Source organism: Pipistrellus hanaki (assembly GCF_964339955.1).
Source record: "Pipistrellus hanaki genome assembly, chromosome: 12".
In the NCBI taxonomy this organism is placed as follows: Eukaryota; Metazoa; Chordata; class Mammalia; order Chiroptera; family Vespertilionidae; genus Pipistrellus; species Pipistrellus hanaki.
This window is the reverse complement of record NC_140514.1, coordinates 5,849,661-5,864,701: the sequence shown is the minus strand read 5'-3', so window position 1 is coordinate 5,864,701 and position 15,041 is coordinate 5,849,661.

Below are 15,041 nucleotides of genomic sequence, written 5' to 3'. Positions count from 1 at the left end.
TTCCCACTGCCCTCCACCTTACCCTGTGATGTCCCTGCCTTCGTGACATCTCCTGTCCAGAAGCTGGCACCTCTGTGCAGGGTGCATTGCCAGCTCCCTAACCAAAGGCACCTTAACCCCAACCTCACCCGAGAGGCTTTCTAAGACCCCAGAGGCTAAGGTGACCAGACGTCCTGCGGCGTTTTAAAAAAGTCCCACCAAAAGCAGGACGTCTGGTCACCTTACCAGGCTCCACCTGGCCCCCTCCTCCCCCTCCCCCAAAAAACAGGAATCAGATAGTCAGATGTCCTTATCCACACGTCAGCCATTCTGCCATCCCAGCCTATGAATCAGTGCGTGGGGCTCCCTGCCCACTGGGCTGTAGGATCCTGAGAGCCTGTGATCCTTGTCAATCCCTCCTACAGGGCCCAGCACACTGCGTCTGGCCCCCGTTGGTCTTGTTCCGCCTCAGCTCCTGGCATCGGGGCCAGGCGCATGTGAACGTGGGGTGACCTGGGAGCTCTGAAGCCCAGGACTGGGAGGGTCACTGACTGCAACGTCCTCCTGCCCCTCCTCTCCTTGCTGCACTGACAAGAGGCTCCCCCTGAGGTCCCTCCATCTCCTGGCCAACCGCAACCCCCCCCCCCGCCCCAGTCTAAGCCTCCAGATTATCACCCTCATTACTAGGTAATTTGGTGCAACACGAGTCAGCTTTCATAGAAAAGGCGGAGGGACGATGATTCACTGAGATATTACTATGTATTCCCCCAGCGTTTTCTGCTCCTCTGAGCTATGTCCTTCCCTGAGAGAATTTTGCAAAGCAGGCCCGACCAGTCTCTAATAACAGCCCAAGTTCATGGAAGAGGTTGTGCTGATGTCCTGCAGGGGGCGCATCTGAGCTAGCAATGAAGATATTTTTCTCCCCACTCCAGCTGGAGGAAAATCAGTGAGGCCTGTGTGAGCAAAAGGCCGGCCCCAGGGTGCACCTGGGCCTCCTGGAGCCAAGGCCCTGAGCTCCCAGCATTGCTGGAATTCCTGCCCTGGGAATGCAGAAAGCACAGAGCCGCCTGGCTTGCGGGGCCCTGCCAGGCTGCCTACGTAATAAAAACCATGAACAAGCCCAGCTGGCATGGCTCAGTGGCTGAGCATTGACCTATGAACCAGGAGGTCATGGTTCGATTCCTGGTCAGGGCACATGCCCAGGTTGCGGGCTCCATGCCCAGTAAGGAGCTTGCAGGAAGCAGCCGATCAATGATTCTCCCTCATTGTTGACATTTCTGTCTTCCTTCACCCTCTCCCTTCCTCTCTGAAATAAATAAAAATATATATTAGAAAAAATAAAGGCATGAGCAAGTGACTGATGACAGTAGGAAGCTCCTGAAGTTTCCACACAGTCCTAGTGTGTGTGTGTGTGTGTGTGTGTGAGAGCGAGAGCGAGAGCGAGAGAGAGAGAGAGAGAGAGAGAGAGAGAGAGAGAGAGCATGCTTGGGGTAGATTAAAGTTGAGTTGGAAGGATTAAGAATATGAGTCAGTGGAAAAGAATGAAATCTTACCATTTGGGATAACACGGGTGGACCTAGGGGGTGTTATGCTCAGTGAACTCAGTCAGACAGAGAAAGACAAATACCGTATCATTTCACTTCTATGTGGAATCTAAGGAACAAAATAAACTAACAAAATTCAAACAGACTCACAGACACAGAGAACAGACTGATGGTTGCCAGCGGGGAGGGGAGTGGGTGGGAAAGGTGAAGGGGGAGGAAGTGTAAATTGGTAGCTACAGAATGGTCAGGGGGTGTGAAGTACAGCCTAGGGAGAGTCAGTGATGTTGTAATAACTGTATGGTGCCGGGACACTGGAAATATCAGGGGGACACTGTAAAATAGGATTGTCTAACCACTACGCTATATGCCTAAAACGAATACAAAATAATATTGAAAAATAAAATAAAAAATATAGTAACATAATTATGTACAGTACATCATAGTTGATAATAATAATAAAAGTGATTTTTAAAAAAGAAACAATTTACATTATAATTTTTTTTTCTAAAAAAAAAGAAAAAGAAATGAGTCCATGGAGCTTTATGTCTATATGGCCCTCAGGGCCTGCGTGTGAGGGAAGACCGTTAGCTCTGGAGACGGCTGTGCCCAAGCGGATGGCTGGGCCAGAGCAGAGGCCGGCGAGGGGGAAAGACCAAAGCGGCTGGCAATGTGTGTGTTTGGGGAGGGGGGGGGGGAGGGTACAGAAGGAAGGGGAAGGAAGCTTCTGGAAGCATGGAGAACAGATGGCAGAGGACTACACTGCCTTATTTGTTCCTGAGGAAATAAGGGACTTATTGCAGCAGACAATCTGTGATTTCTTTTCCAAGTCTTTTCTTTCAGGGATAATCTATAAACACACACATGCTAACAAACAATTGTTCTGAATGAAAAGGACTGCTTCTAAAAAGCAAATATATTATAGAAGCTGCACCATCAACAAGCATAAATCCATAGCTGGTGTGTGTGTGTGTGTGTGTGTGTGTGTGTGTGTGTGCATTTTATTTTTTTAAACCCTCACCCGAGAGCTTGCTTATTGATTTTAGAGACCATGGAATGGGGAGAGAGGGAAACAGAGAGAGAGAGACAGAGAAACAGGGATGTGAGAGAAACATTGGCCAGTTTTTCTCCCATCAGCACCCCAAACCGGCGGTGGGGCCTGCAATCTGGGTATGTGTCGGACCGGGAATCGAACCCGCCACCTTTCTGTGTACGGGACCGTGCCCCACCCAACTGCGCTGTACCAGCAGGGCTGTGTGTGGTGTGTGGCACAGGGAGCCCTCCCCGCGCTGGCCTGCGTGGCGAGGGCCGGGGCCTGAGTGGAGATGAGGGCAGGGAGGAGGCGGAGGCAGCTGCGCAGGCCCTGTGGTTTGAAGGACTCCCGGAGAGGCACCCGGGGACCCAGAGAAGAACAGCAAAGGCGAGAGAGGATGCTTTCCTCCCCGGGAACAGCACCAGCAGCCATTTGAACCAGTAAGCCCTTGTAAGAAAAAAACATACGAAAAAAAAATGTCTGATCATCTTGATTTTAATTGAAAAAATTAAACTGTTCACGAAAAACCCATCCTGCTCAGATGCTACCAGCCCCCGGGGAAGTGGTGCAGAAAGCGAAGGAGGTAACGGCCCTCAGAAAGGCCCCTCCCTCTGCCTGGATGGGACTCGGGGTCCCCACCCCTCGGGGCCCCTCCTTGCGGTAGGATTTCTTGCACCAGAGTAAACACAACAAACATTTTCTTTGGGGGAAAGAAATGTACGCAGACCCAGGCTGTCTGATGGCAAAGCTTGTGTGTCTCTGAGTGTGTTTTCCTCATTACACCGCAAGCACCCGATTAGGCAGGCCTTTCGTTGCTCAATGACTGTGATTAAATTGTTGAACTGCAATCAAAGGATGCCATTGGGAAAGGAAATCACTGGGTTGACATTCCCAGGACCGCGCGAAGGGAAAGCTTAGGGAAGGAGCCGTGAGCTCTGGCCAGGGAGAGGACCTGGGTTCGGACAGCGCGGAGAGGGGTGAGCCGCAGGCCTGGGGGGCCCTCAGAGGCCAGGGAGGGTGGGCTGGCTGGGGCGGCGGTAGCTTGACGTGTGTCCTCTCCTGTGGCCAAGCCTGCCGTTTCCTGTCTGGCACGTAGATCCCCCCGGAGGGTCTTTTTCCAGCTCCGCATTCCAGGGCTGCCCAGGGCCCGGCACAAGCAAAGGCCCCAGGGCTGGGTTGAGCCTCAAGGAAGTCATTGTTCTCCCCAGAGTCCGGCCCGGAAGTCATTGTTCTCCCCAGAGTCCGGCCCGCTCCGAGCAGGGCTGCGCTTGAGAGGTGAGAAGGGAGACGCCCTGAGTGCGAGAGGCGGTGGGAGCCACTGCAGGCCCTAGAGGGAGGGAGGAGCAAAATCGATGGCAAACGCGGAGGATGCAGCGAGGAGCGGATAGAAATCTGTATGCGGGCGGTGTGGGATCTTTCCGTTTCTCTTCCGGGGTCCCTTCTCTGCCCTGCTCTGTGCCAAGGACCCCCAGAGGATGGCACAGGGGATTCCCTTGCCAAAGGGAGGTACCGCAGGAGGTCCGAGGCAGGGAGAGAGTGAGATGGGCTGTTTGCTGCCCCCCTCACTCTGCTCCCCTGTCTCGCAGAACTCTGGCGCTGGCCGGCTGCATGTCTCTGCCTGCGGAAACTCCAGCTCCACCAGGTCCTGGGGAGGGGGCCGCCCCCACCCCCACCCTCTCTCTCCTGCCTGCTGTCCTCAGCTCCGTGTTGCCAGAAAAAAAATGACAGGATGCTGGGCTAGATGTGCATGCCAGATAAATAGCGAATAACTTTTGGCGCATGTCCCACATGTTAGCGCTAACAATGACTTAGTGCTTACACGAAATGTAAGTGTATCGGGTCATCTCTGTTTTTATGGGCTCCATCTAGCGGCCCCGTTTTAATCCCCCTCGTCCTGCCCACACGCTGTGAGGGGCCCTTCACAAAACTCCCCGGGGGGACCTCTTGGCGGGGTCCTTCATTTCCTGCCGTTTCTGGCCCCCCACTCACGCCTTCCACGTTCCACCCTGGTCCGCCAGCATGCACCCCCTTTTCCAGGCTGCATGGAGGCCCTGAGGGAGCCCCTCGCATGACTCAGGAGGCACAGGCGACCCGCATGGGGCCGGGCCCACGCCGTCCGGGGCCTGAGACGGCAGCTGGGCAGACAGCCTCCCGCACGGGTCTGGGGTCTGCGAGGAGGGGGACACCCCCTGATGCCCAAAGCACTGTGGCGGGACGGGGTGCAGGGCAGAGAGGCCGGGAGCCGTACCCTGGACCGGCTCCACCACGTGTTGGCGGGGTGGCCCTGACCGCGCTGAGCCTCGGCTTCCCCACCCATCCTGGGAGATGGTGTCTCAGGGCTCAGGAGGAACAGGCACGCTCTGTGTCAGAATGTTGGCACAGAGGACGCATTCCCAAAGCGGTGATTACTGTGATTTTCTCTGATTGTATGTGTCGGCCTCCCCCTGAGGCTGGGAGCCCTGGAGGCCGGGAACCGGCCGTACCCACTTGTCCTCTCAGTCCGGGCCCGGGGCCTGGGGAGGGCAGAGCTCAGAAATGTCACGAGACCTGAGCTCAGCGGCCTCTGACGCAGGCCACGGGCCACGGGCCACAGGCCACAGGGCAGGCAGACAGAGCGAGCTGCTGCGGGTCGGCCTTCTGAGCAGGGAGGGCTTCTGGGGCCAGATCTGGACGTTCAAGGCCCCAGAGCCTCTTGTAAAAAAACAGCACAGTGGCCACGATCATGCTGATGATGTGCTCGGCCATGCATGCCTCTCACTATCTTTCCTGTGCACGTGACCCAGCTTGGCTGATGCGTTAAGTACAAGCTTTATCTGCCGCTGACGTGGTTACTGGGAGGTAAGCCTGGGTCAGGGCATTTCTGGGGCAAGGGCGCCAGGCCCTCCCGCAGCCCCTGGCACACTCTGTTCTTTAGGAGAGCCGAGATCTCTCCCCAGGGCCACCGCCTGGCAGGACCAGGCTGGCCTTGGCTGGTTCCTCCTGGGCCACGACCACTGACCAGCTCCGGGATGCCTGGGACCCGCGGCCAGGGGCTTTGAGGTGGATGGCGGAAGGGGTGGGGCTGAACGGGTCCATTGAGGAAGCCCGGAGCACAGCTCACACACCCCGGCCCCCAGGAGACAGCGGGGCGTCTGAGGACCCTGGGCCCAGACGGCTCCTGTTTTGACGTCGGGCTGGGTGTGGGCTCGGCTCTGTCCCAGACCACCCAGCACAGACCTCACCTGGGCTTTTCAAAACAAACATATTAGCAACGGCCGGCCACACAGACACAGACCCCCTCCGGGCAGACCTCCGGGGCGCCAACACGGCCACCTCACTGAAACCCACGCTCGGAGCCAGGCCAGGCCAGGCCGGAGGCACACCCGTGGACACCAGGGAGGATCAGAGGCGCCTGGCCCACCCCAGGGTCCACCCCTCTGCCGGGGGACACAAACCACAGAGCTACCCCACCCGGGGCCCAGATGCCATTCTGCAGAGAAGCAGGGGGTGGGGAGGGAGGAGAGCTGAGACAGCTGCCCCTCGGCCTTGCCCGGAGGGATGAGGGACAGGAATGCATCAGATAAACACCCTGAGCAGGTGGCTTGCATTGCTCAGGGGAGGGCGGCTTGCTGGGAAGATTAGATCTACCCCATGCAACATTTACAGAGCTGAGCTCTCTGCAAGACGGGGCTGAGAAACAGATCTATGGCGGGCCCCGTGGCAAACGGAGAAGGTGCTTCCATGCCGGCCAGGACGGCAGAGCCCGCAGGTCGCCGGGGGAACCGAGAGTGACTTGAGGACACGTCTGTGGCTGACGTGCAGGGCGGAGTACGTGACGCACGGCCTGGAGGCCTCCGAGGCCTCCCTCTCCGGTTGTTGTTGTGACCACGCAGCTGTCTCTCCCTGGCCCAAGGGTGAGGCCAGGGGACCTGGCCCCGGGGGGTGACCTCAGGTGGCGACTGCTCTGAGGACGAGGATACCTGTGTGCGGCTGCAGGCCTGCTGCAGCCCTGGGGGCGCCTGCTGACCACAGCTGAAACCCGGGACCCACTTAGGTGCCGGGCAGGACCCTTGAGAGACACATGGCATCCTTTTTCACGGGCGGAAGGACCCCGCACAGCACAGCCTCCCGGCCTATTTTAGGGAGGACCGGGGGGATTCCGGAGTGTCTGTCTCCCCCACCGATTTGTGAGCTCTCTCCCTGAGCATGGCTTCTCCTCTCATTCTCTCCCTGTAGGTCCCATTTCCCACCCTTCTCTGCCCTGATCTGCCCTGGAAGGCTGGCAGACACGGACTGTGTGACCCATATGCCATGCTCTCTGGCTCCCACTTGGGTTTGGCCAATGGGCAGGGCAGGAAGAGGGTAAGAGCTAGGTGTTCACCCCATTTCTTCTTCTTCTTCTTCTTCTTCTTCTTCTTCTTCTTCTTCTTCTTCTTCTTCTTCTTCTTCTTCTTCTTCCCATTTCTTCTTCCCATTTCTTCTTCCCATTTCTTCTTCTTCTTCTTCTTCTTCTTCTTCTTCTTCTTCTTCTTCTTCTTCTTCTTCTTCTTCTTCTTCTTCCTCTCTCTCTCTCTCTCTCTCTCTCTCTCTCTCTCTCTCTCTCTCTCTCTCTCTCTCTCTCCCTCCCTCCCTCTTTGCAGGTGTTAATGTAAAAAAAAAAAAACCCACCATATTCAAACCTATAAAAATTTTTTGTGAGTTTATTTGAGCCAAACTGTCAACAATCGCTGATAAGCAGAATCTCAACATATGGAAGAATGCTCTGGAGAATGGTGGTTCTTCACACACTTTTCTAAATGACCATCAAAGGAGGAGCCATAGGAGGTAACAGGAAATCCCTTGGAGCTAGATTAGGGAGGCGGGAGAAAGCAAGGCGGGGGAGACCCTTGGGGATTGGAGGAAAGGTAGAATGACAAACACATGCTTCTCTTACGTGGGTGGGTGCAGGTAGTTAACAGTCAACGACTAACATGGTAACAATCATGAGGAGGGGATTGGTGGTCTGTGGCCCTGGCGCCATCGGCTGTGCCCTGCGGGGTCTGGAAGGAGGGAAGTTACAGGTTACCCTGACATGCCGCAGGTATGTGATCTTAGATGCCAAGAGACAACAGGCTCAGTGAAGATCCAAGTACATCTTTGTTGGGGGCGATCCTGGCCTAGAACAGGACTACCCACTGTACAACGCTCTTTAATGAACAGGTTTGCATTCCAGCCACCCTTTGCGGTTGCTTCTGGTCTCTGAGTTCATAAGGCCGCCACGCAGGCCTCCCCTGTGCTCATGAGGCCCCTTTCCGTCCACACAGGCAGCACAGGCCCTTCCCCCGGTCCCTCCAGACGCTTCCGATGCTGGCTCCAGGGGTTTTGACCTCCTTGAACTCTGCCCACATCTCAACCCTGGTTCGTTCCTCCCATTCTTTTCCGTTAAACCTTTCTGAGTCCTGGCTGGGAAGACAGCCTCAGAGAACCCCCGCCCCCAGGCCTGTAGAATGCCTCTGGGGAAGCTCAGGCGAAGGGATCGGCCTCAGCTGTTGGCAGTGCTGATGCCCCCGCTGCAGTCCTCAATCCCCGCTCCCCGCCGGGGTGGGGTGTAGGAGTCTCGTGATCCGAGGAGATTTGGAGGTCGCCGTCTCTGTCTGGGCTTGCCTGCACACAGTGGTCGCCTTCACATTCATTCTGAAACCATGGTCCCCGGATGCTTCGACAAAAACCCTCACAACTAAACCTCAGAGGGAAGGGTGGGGAGGATGGGGAGAAATCAAAAGACTTGAATGCATGAATATAAGCATAACCAATGGACACAGACAGCAGGGGGGTGAGGGCATGTACGGGAGTGGGGTGGGGGGACAATGGGGGATATGGACACATATGTAATAACTTAATCAATAAAAAGAATCAGCCAAAACCGGTTTGGCTCAGTGGATTGAAAGGTCCCAGGTTCAATTCCAGTCAAGGGCATGTACCTTGGTTGTGGGCACATCCCCAATGGGTGTGTGTGTGTGTGTGTGTGTGTGTATGTGTGCATTGATATTTCTGACTCTTTATTCCTCTCCCTTCTTCTCTGTAAAAAATCAATAATATATATATATATATATATATATATATATATATATATATATATATTTAAAATCAATTAATAAAAAACCCTCACAACTGTTCTAACAGATCCCCAACCCCACCCTGAGGACATAGGGGACCACCTTTACAACCAGCACCACCACTGCCACCTCCCAAATAAGACCAGACCAGGGTCAAATCTGGGTCCCGTGGCAGAGGCGAGGGTGGCCAGGCTCCAGAACGGCCAGGGGAACCCTATACCTCGGCACCGGCCCATGGGAAGCTGAGACTCCGCTCCCTTTCCACCCGACAACGTTATTTAGACCCAGCTCGGTCCTCAGATGTCAGCTCCTCCGTGAGGCCCCCTCCGGCAGCTGGATTGGTTACGGGTTGTGTTCCCCTGGTGTTTGGGGACATATCACATTGTGGACGGGGGTGACTGACTGATCTCCACCCTCCCCCCCACCGCCATCCCCCACCAGACTGGGAGCTCCGAGAGCACAGGACTCACCTCCCTCTGTCCTCCATACCAGTGGAAGGAAAGGATGAGTTGGTTAAGGAATAGTTTCCACTTACTAGACTGAAAACCGTAACCATGGATACGTAGGGTCAACCAAGGCAACGTTTTCTAGAGGGTCACTGGGTAGGTATTACCAAACGCCTCAGATAGTATTTGCCCCGGGCTGGCTGGTATGGCTCAGCGGTTGAACCTTGACCGGTGAACCAGGAGGTCACAGTTTGATTCTCAGGCAAGGCACATGGCGGGGTTGCAGGCTCAATCCCCAGTGGGAAGAGTCAGCCAATCAATGGTTCCCTCTCATTATTGATGTCTCTCTCTCTCTCTCTCTCTCTCTCTCTCTCTCTCTCTCTCTCTCTCTCTCTCTCTCTGCTGTATAATTTTCCCTGGATCAAGAACAAGAAATTTGCCCTTTCCGTTTCGTGTGCCTTTCCTGAAGACCCGTGGGGACCAGAAACATCTTCGGATTTCCGCCGGCTGTGCACCTGGCTCCCTCCACAGGCATCTCCTTCGCTGCGGTCACCCAAATACGTGGAAGAAACACTTCCACTCGAGACAGGAGACCTCAGCCGAGCAGGCTCTGCCGCTTGTAGCTGGGTGACCCCAGCACCGACCTCAGCTCTCTTCCCCTGGGCCGCCCCCTTTGCGAGAAGAACTGAGAACCACTGGGGATGTGGAAAGCCCTGGAGGCGGGGAGCAGCCCAGGAGCAGCCTGTGTCCAGCTCAGTGGGTCCCAGCGTTGCAAACGCTGCAGCAACTCTGCTGAGCAACTTACACCCCCCCCCGCTGCTGCATCGCTGGGGAGGATGGGCAGTGTCTGCTGTGGGGTGCAAGGAACTGTGGAGGCGCCAATAACAATCTTACTTGCCACCCGGGGACGTGGCCTGCTGCAGGGTCACGGGTGCGGACAGAAGACTCGAGACTCCTGGACCACAGACAAGGACTTCATCCCAGCACGGCCGGCAGGCAGCAGGAGCTCACTGCTGTGCCAAGTCCTCTTGCCGCTTGAGTCCCACGAGGGTGATACGGAGGGTCCCAGGCGGACGCTGGCCAGGCAGTGGGTTTGTGTCACAGCAGGGGGACAGCTCAGGGAGCCCCGAGTTTGTGTCATGGGCTGCAAGCCAACTGGCTTCCCTTTCCCCTGGAGGAGCATTTGTCTTCCTTCTACGTGGTGACATATTTGTCTTTTGAAATGTGGTGCCCAACACACGTGATGCGAGATTGGGAAGGTATGCACCTGCTTTTCTCAAACATGACAAAAATGTGCTTCCACCTCTTAAAGGAATTCAGGAAGGAAATGAGATTTTAGTTATAATTTACATGGGGTGGGGGGGACCAAACTTATATTTTAAAAGACAGTTTGACCAGGGGAACAAATTCTTCTTCTCCTTCTTCTTCTCCTTCTTCTTCTCCTTCTTCTTCTTCTTCTTCTTCTTCTTCTTCTTCTTCTTCTTCTTCTTCTTCTTTTTCTTCTTCTTCTTTTGTTTATTTTATTTTTATTTTTTAACTTTTTCCTTTGATTTTATTGGGACTTAGGTTGGATTCTCCAAGCACCCTGAGCCAGAAAATGCTGATTTTCTGGAAAGAAGGGGAAATGCTGATTTTCTGGAAAGAAGAAAGAAAATCTATTAAAAACATCCGTTCCCCCCACCTCCCCAAAGAAAGTCCAACAAAACCAGAAAACAAAGCTTTGCGATGTGAGTGGCCGTGGGGGCTGGGGTTCTGTTCACTTCCCTGAACACGCGTGATGAAGGGGTGGGCGGGGTGGTCAGGATGAGATGGGGAAGTAGGGGATCAAGCCAGCCCAGAGTGTGGGGGGAGCGAGGGGGAAGTAGGAGCGTGGGGGAAAGGAGGGAGGGCTGGAGGGTTCTGGAATGACTTGGCAAATGACAGCACGCTGCTAACTACTACCATATGTTCATCATGAATCTGCAACACCCACTGCCCTCTCCCCTCCTTTTGTTTTTAGATTTGGCAGAGCACGGGGTTTCCCTGTCCAACCCAGGCCGGGTTTCCTCTCCTGGGCCCCGAGGAGGGAGGGGGGGGGGGCGGTCTCTAACACAGCTGAGCAAACCGCAAGTGTCAGGGCAGAGTCTGGTCTGTAACCAGGAAGAGATTTCTCAGGGCGGGGTTCAATACCTCCGAGACCTATGTCATCTTCCCTCTCCTCGGGCCAACAAGCGAGCAGGCCACACTGGACTGCAAAGTGAACCTCCCGGCGAGGTGGAGCCCGTGGACTTCTCGGGGGCTCAGCCCCATCTTCCCCACGCCCTGGCCCGGGCCACCCACCCCACGGCACAAGGGCAACTCGCGGTCTGGGATGCCGTCCTGTCGGGAGCACACGCTGGCCTCGTCCCTGCCCACCCCACCTTGCCAGCACTCTCACTCTGAGGTGGCTGCCTTGTGCCCGCGCAGGCCAAGCCCGAGTTCTAACCACCTCAGAGTTCTGCTTCAGTCTGAAGGAATTTAGGAACTCCTCACCCCAAGCAGTAGCCAGGCTAGCATGGGTGACATCTTGCTGCAAATCTTATTCTGAATGCCATTAGTCATCAGGAAAGGGCAAATTGCAATCATGATGAAACACCCCTCCGGACCCAGTAGGACAGCTAAGATGACAAAACTGGCCATCAGAAGTGTTGGCGAGGATGGGGAATGACTGGAATTGACCTGCCCGGTGGGCAGGAGTATATTTCAGAAAAGTTTCACAGTCTCTTAAAAGACAAAAGCACAGTGATCACAGGACACAGCCATTCCACTCCTAGGAATGTCCCTAAGAGAAAGGCAAGCATATACTAGCTGGGTGACCCCAGCAATGACCTCAGCTCTCTCCCCCTCCGCCTCCCCCTTTGCGAGGCTTGTGCACGAATGTCCAGAGCAGCTATATTGGTCACAGCTCCAAGCCAGAAACAACCACATGGTCATCAAGGGGTGGAGAAGCACATTGTGGGATATGCATACAAGGAAATGTTACTTGGCAAGAAAAAGGAATGGCCTGCTGATGCATGCGACATCAAGGGTGCATCCCAAGATAACCACAGAGTTCTGGTCGGTGTGGCTCATTTGGTTGGGCATCCTGTGCACCGCCGAAAGGTTGCTGGTTCGATTCCCGGTCAGGGCACATGCCCTGGGTTCTGGCTCGGTCTCCAGTAGGGGGTGTGCAGGTGGCAGCCAATCAATGTTCTGCTCTCACATCAATGTTTCTCTTTCCCTCCCTTTCTCTCTTTTGAAAATATTAAAAAATAATAATATGCAGAGCAAAAGAAACCAAGCAAAACATGTGTAAATACTGCACGTGTCTAAAATTCTAGAAAATAGGAGGGTGGGGGGTAATGGGGGAATAAGGACACATATGTAATACCTTAATCAATAAAGAAATTTAAAAAATTAAAAATTTAAAAAAATTAAATTCTAGAAAGTAACAAGTTAGTCTAGAGGGACAGAGCACAAATCAGTGTTGCCTGGGAGCCGAGTCGGGGATCAAGGGAACTTTTGGGGTGCTGAATACGTTCTTTGTCTTGATGATAAAACCAGGAAATGCTGGTTTTCTGGAAAGAAGAAAAAAGGAAAAGAAGGAAAAAACACCTATTAAAAACGTTCGGTCCCCCCGCCTCCCAGAAAAGGTTGCTTCACACACGGGCACATGTGTCAACACATCCAACTGCACACTTTGGATATGCGCAGTTATTGTATTTCAATCCTCTACATATCAGCTAAGCTGTAAAAATCATAGTTTGAATGTCAAAAGGCGAATATTAAGGTTTTCTTCCTGTGTTCCTTCTTCTTCTCCCTGATGGAAGCGAATGCTCGGGAGGACTAGAGACTATCACATACCCAGAAAGGCAAGAAGGAAAAGCACATGAACGTCTTCCCAAAGTATCACCCCGGTGAGTTACAAATTTATACTGTGACTGTGCCTTATGCCCCGCCCCCCACCCCGCCCCGGCTCCTCAGCCTCATCCCCCACCACACCCCAAATGCCAGCTAAGCCACACCTCACTGAACTGTTAGTTTCCCAGAGACACCCATGTGACCTGTGGAGGGGGCCCAGTGAGGTCAGGAGCTTGCTGCCCCCCGAGGGCAAGAAGCCTAAGGTGTGCGAGGGGTGATGGCCTCCCTGCTGGGGGCTGAGCTCTCCTTGCCTGGCTGCCAGCTGTGGGAGGAGACAGATGAATCGGTGCGGCCTGCAAGGGGCCAGCTCAGGGCCCAGGCAGCCTCGCCCCTGGCAGCCCTGCCAGGCCCAGACAGGCCCTGCGCAGCTGTCCGGATCTAGAGCTGGATGAGTAACCGGGGAGGGAGCCACTGTTCCCCCTTCCACGTCAGCACAGGCCAGAAGCACAAAGTGAACGGATGCGGCTGACCAGACAGGGCCAGCAGCCTTCCTGAGTCTCACACTCACGGGAGTGCCACAAGCCCTGAGCCCCGTGGCCTGGGATCGTCTGAAAGCTGGGGACCCCCGCAAACGTTGCCTGTCTTCTCTGCCATGTTCACTGATGCCCATGTTAGTGCAAGGGACCCCCTCGCTCCCCCGTCCCGCCCCTCAATCCCCGAAAGAAGGGGTCTTCTGGGCGCAGGTGCCCTGGGACCGGAGAGGACAACCTTCTCCACGTGATGGGCCGCAAGGAAAAGGTCAGCACGTCCTGCCCATCCCCTGCTCGCCCGGCAGGGAGGAACACGGGCGGAATCTGCGTTCTTCAAATGTTTTAAATCGGAGTCCAGATGTTTGGCACGTTCACGTGTGCAGGACGAAGGGAGAGATGATTAAAAGCTCATTTCTTGGAAATGAAAAGGCAAAGGGCTCCGAGTTCTCTGGTTTCATCTTTCCAGGATCCCTTTCCAGGCCCCGGGCCCTCGTTTGGAGGATTGCTTTAGCTCACAGACACAGGTTCCTGCGGTTCTCTGGGGATCACACGCTGAGCTCCACGTGGCCACGGGTCTTTATTTTAGACTCAGGAACAGCTGCTAACTGAAATGGTGAGCGTGGTGGAATATTCCATTCTCAGGAAGAGGTTTTTTTTACAAGATTCTGCCATGAAAGGTAACATTGGATAAAAAACGAAATGTACAAAGAACTCCAAGATCAAGTACTTGTGAGGTAATGGAAACCCAGCCAAGGCAAGCGTTCAAGAGCCTCACTCGCCTTGGCCAGAATGTGGCTGAGGGTAGAGGCAAACGTATTCTGGTCGGAAATGTTTGCCACACATGGTCAAGGTCATGAGGGTCAGGAATGGAGAACCAGGGAGCCGAGTTTCATGCTTTCTTCAGAAATAACCTGGCGACTACAGGTCGAACCCGAGGCCTCAAAGAAGAGTGGACTGGTCAGCCAGAGGAACAGAATGAGTAGGAAGTAGATATTAAGAAATGTATTGCGTGCTCATCAGCAGGTAAGTGGATTAAAAAACTGTGGCACATCTACACAATGGAATACTTTGCTGCTGTAAAAAAGAAGGAATTCTTAACCATTTGCAGCAGCACGGATAGAACCTGAGAGCATTATGCTCCTGAGAAGTGTGGTGGACCAGTAAGTGAGTAACAGGTGGGGCATCTGAGGGATGAGGCCCCTGTGATAGGTGTATGGAGTGGCTCCAGCCCAGATTACCCAGCTCTACCCGGCTGCGCACCACATGGGACTTTTCACACGGACTCCCAGGAAGACTAGAGCATCAGAGATGGGCAAGCCTTTGAGACCCCCTTCATCAAATCTTTTCATCGTCATTGAGAAAACAGTGGTCATGAAATAGCTGAGGCCAGCCAGCCACAGAATGGAGGTCTCCCATCGGTAAGGATGAGGAAAGGAATGTGAAGACTGAGAAGTTAAGGAAGGAAGGGAAAAGGCTTGATGAAGAAGGAAAGGCAAACAGATCCCCCAAGCTCAGGGCTGGGGCTCCCCAAGGTTCACCCCCTCATTGCACAGATGGGGAGCTGAGGTCACTCTGTGACG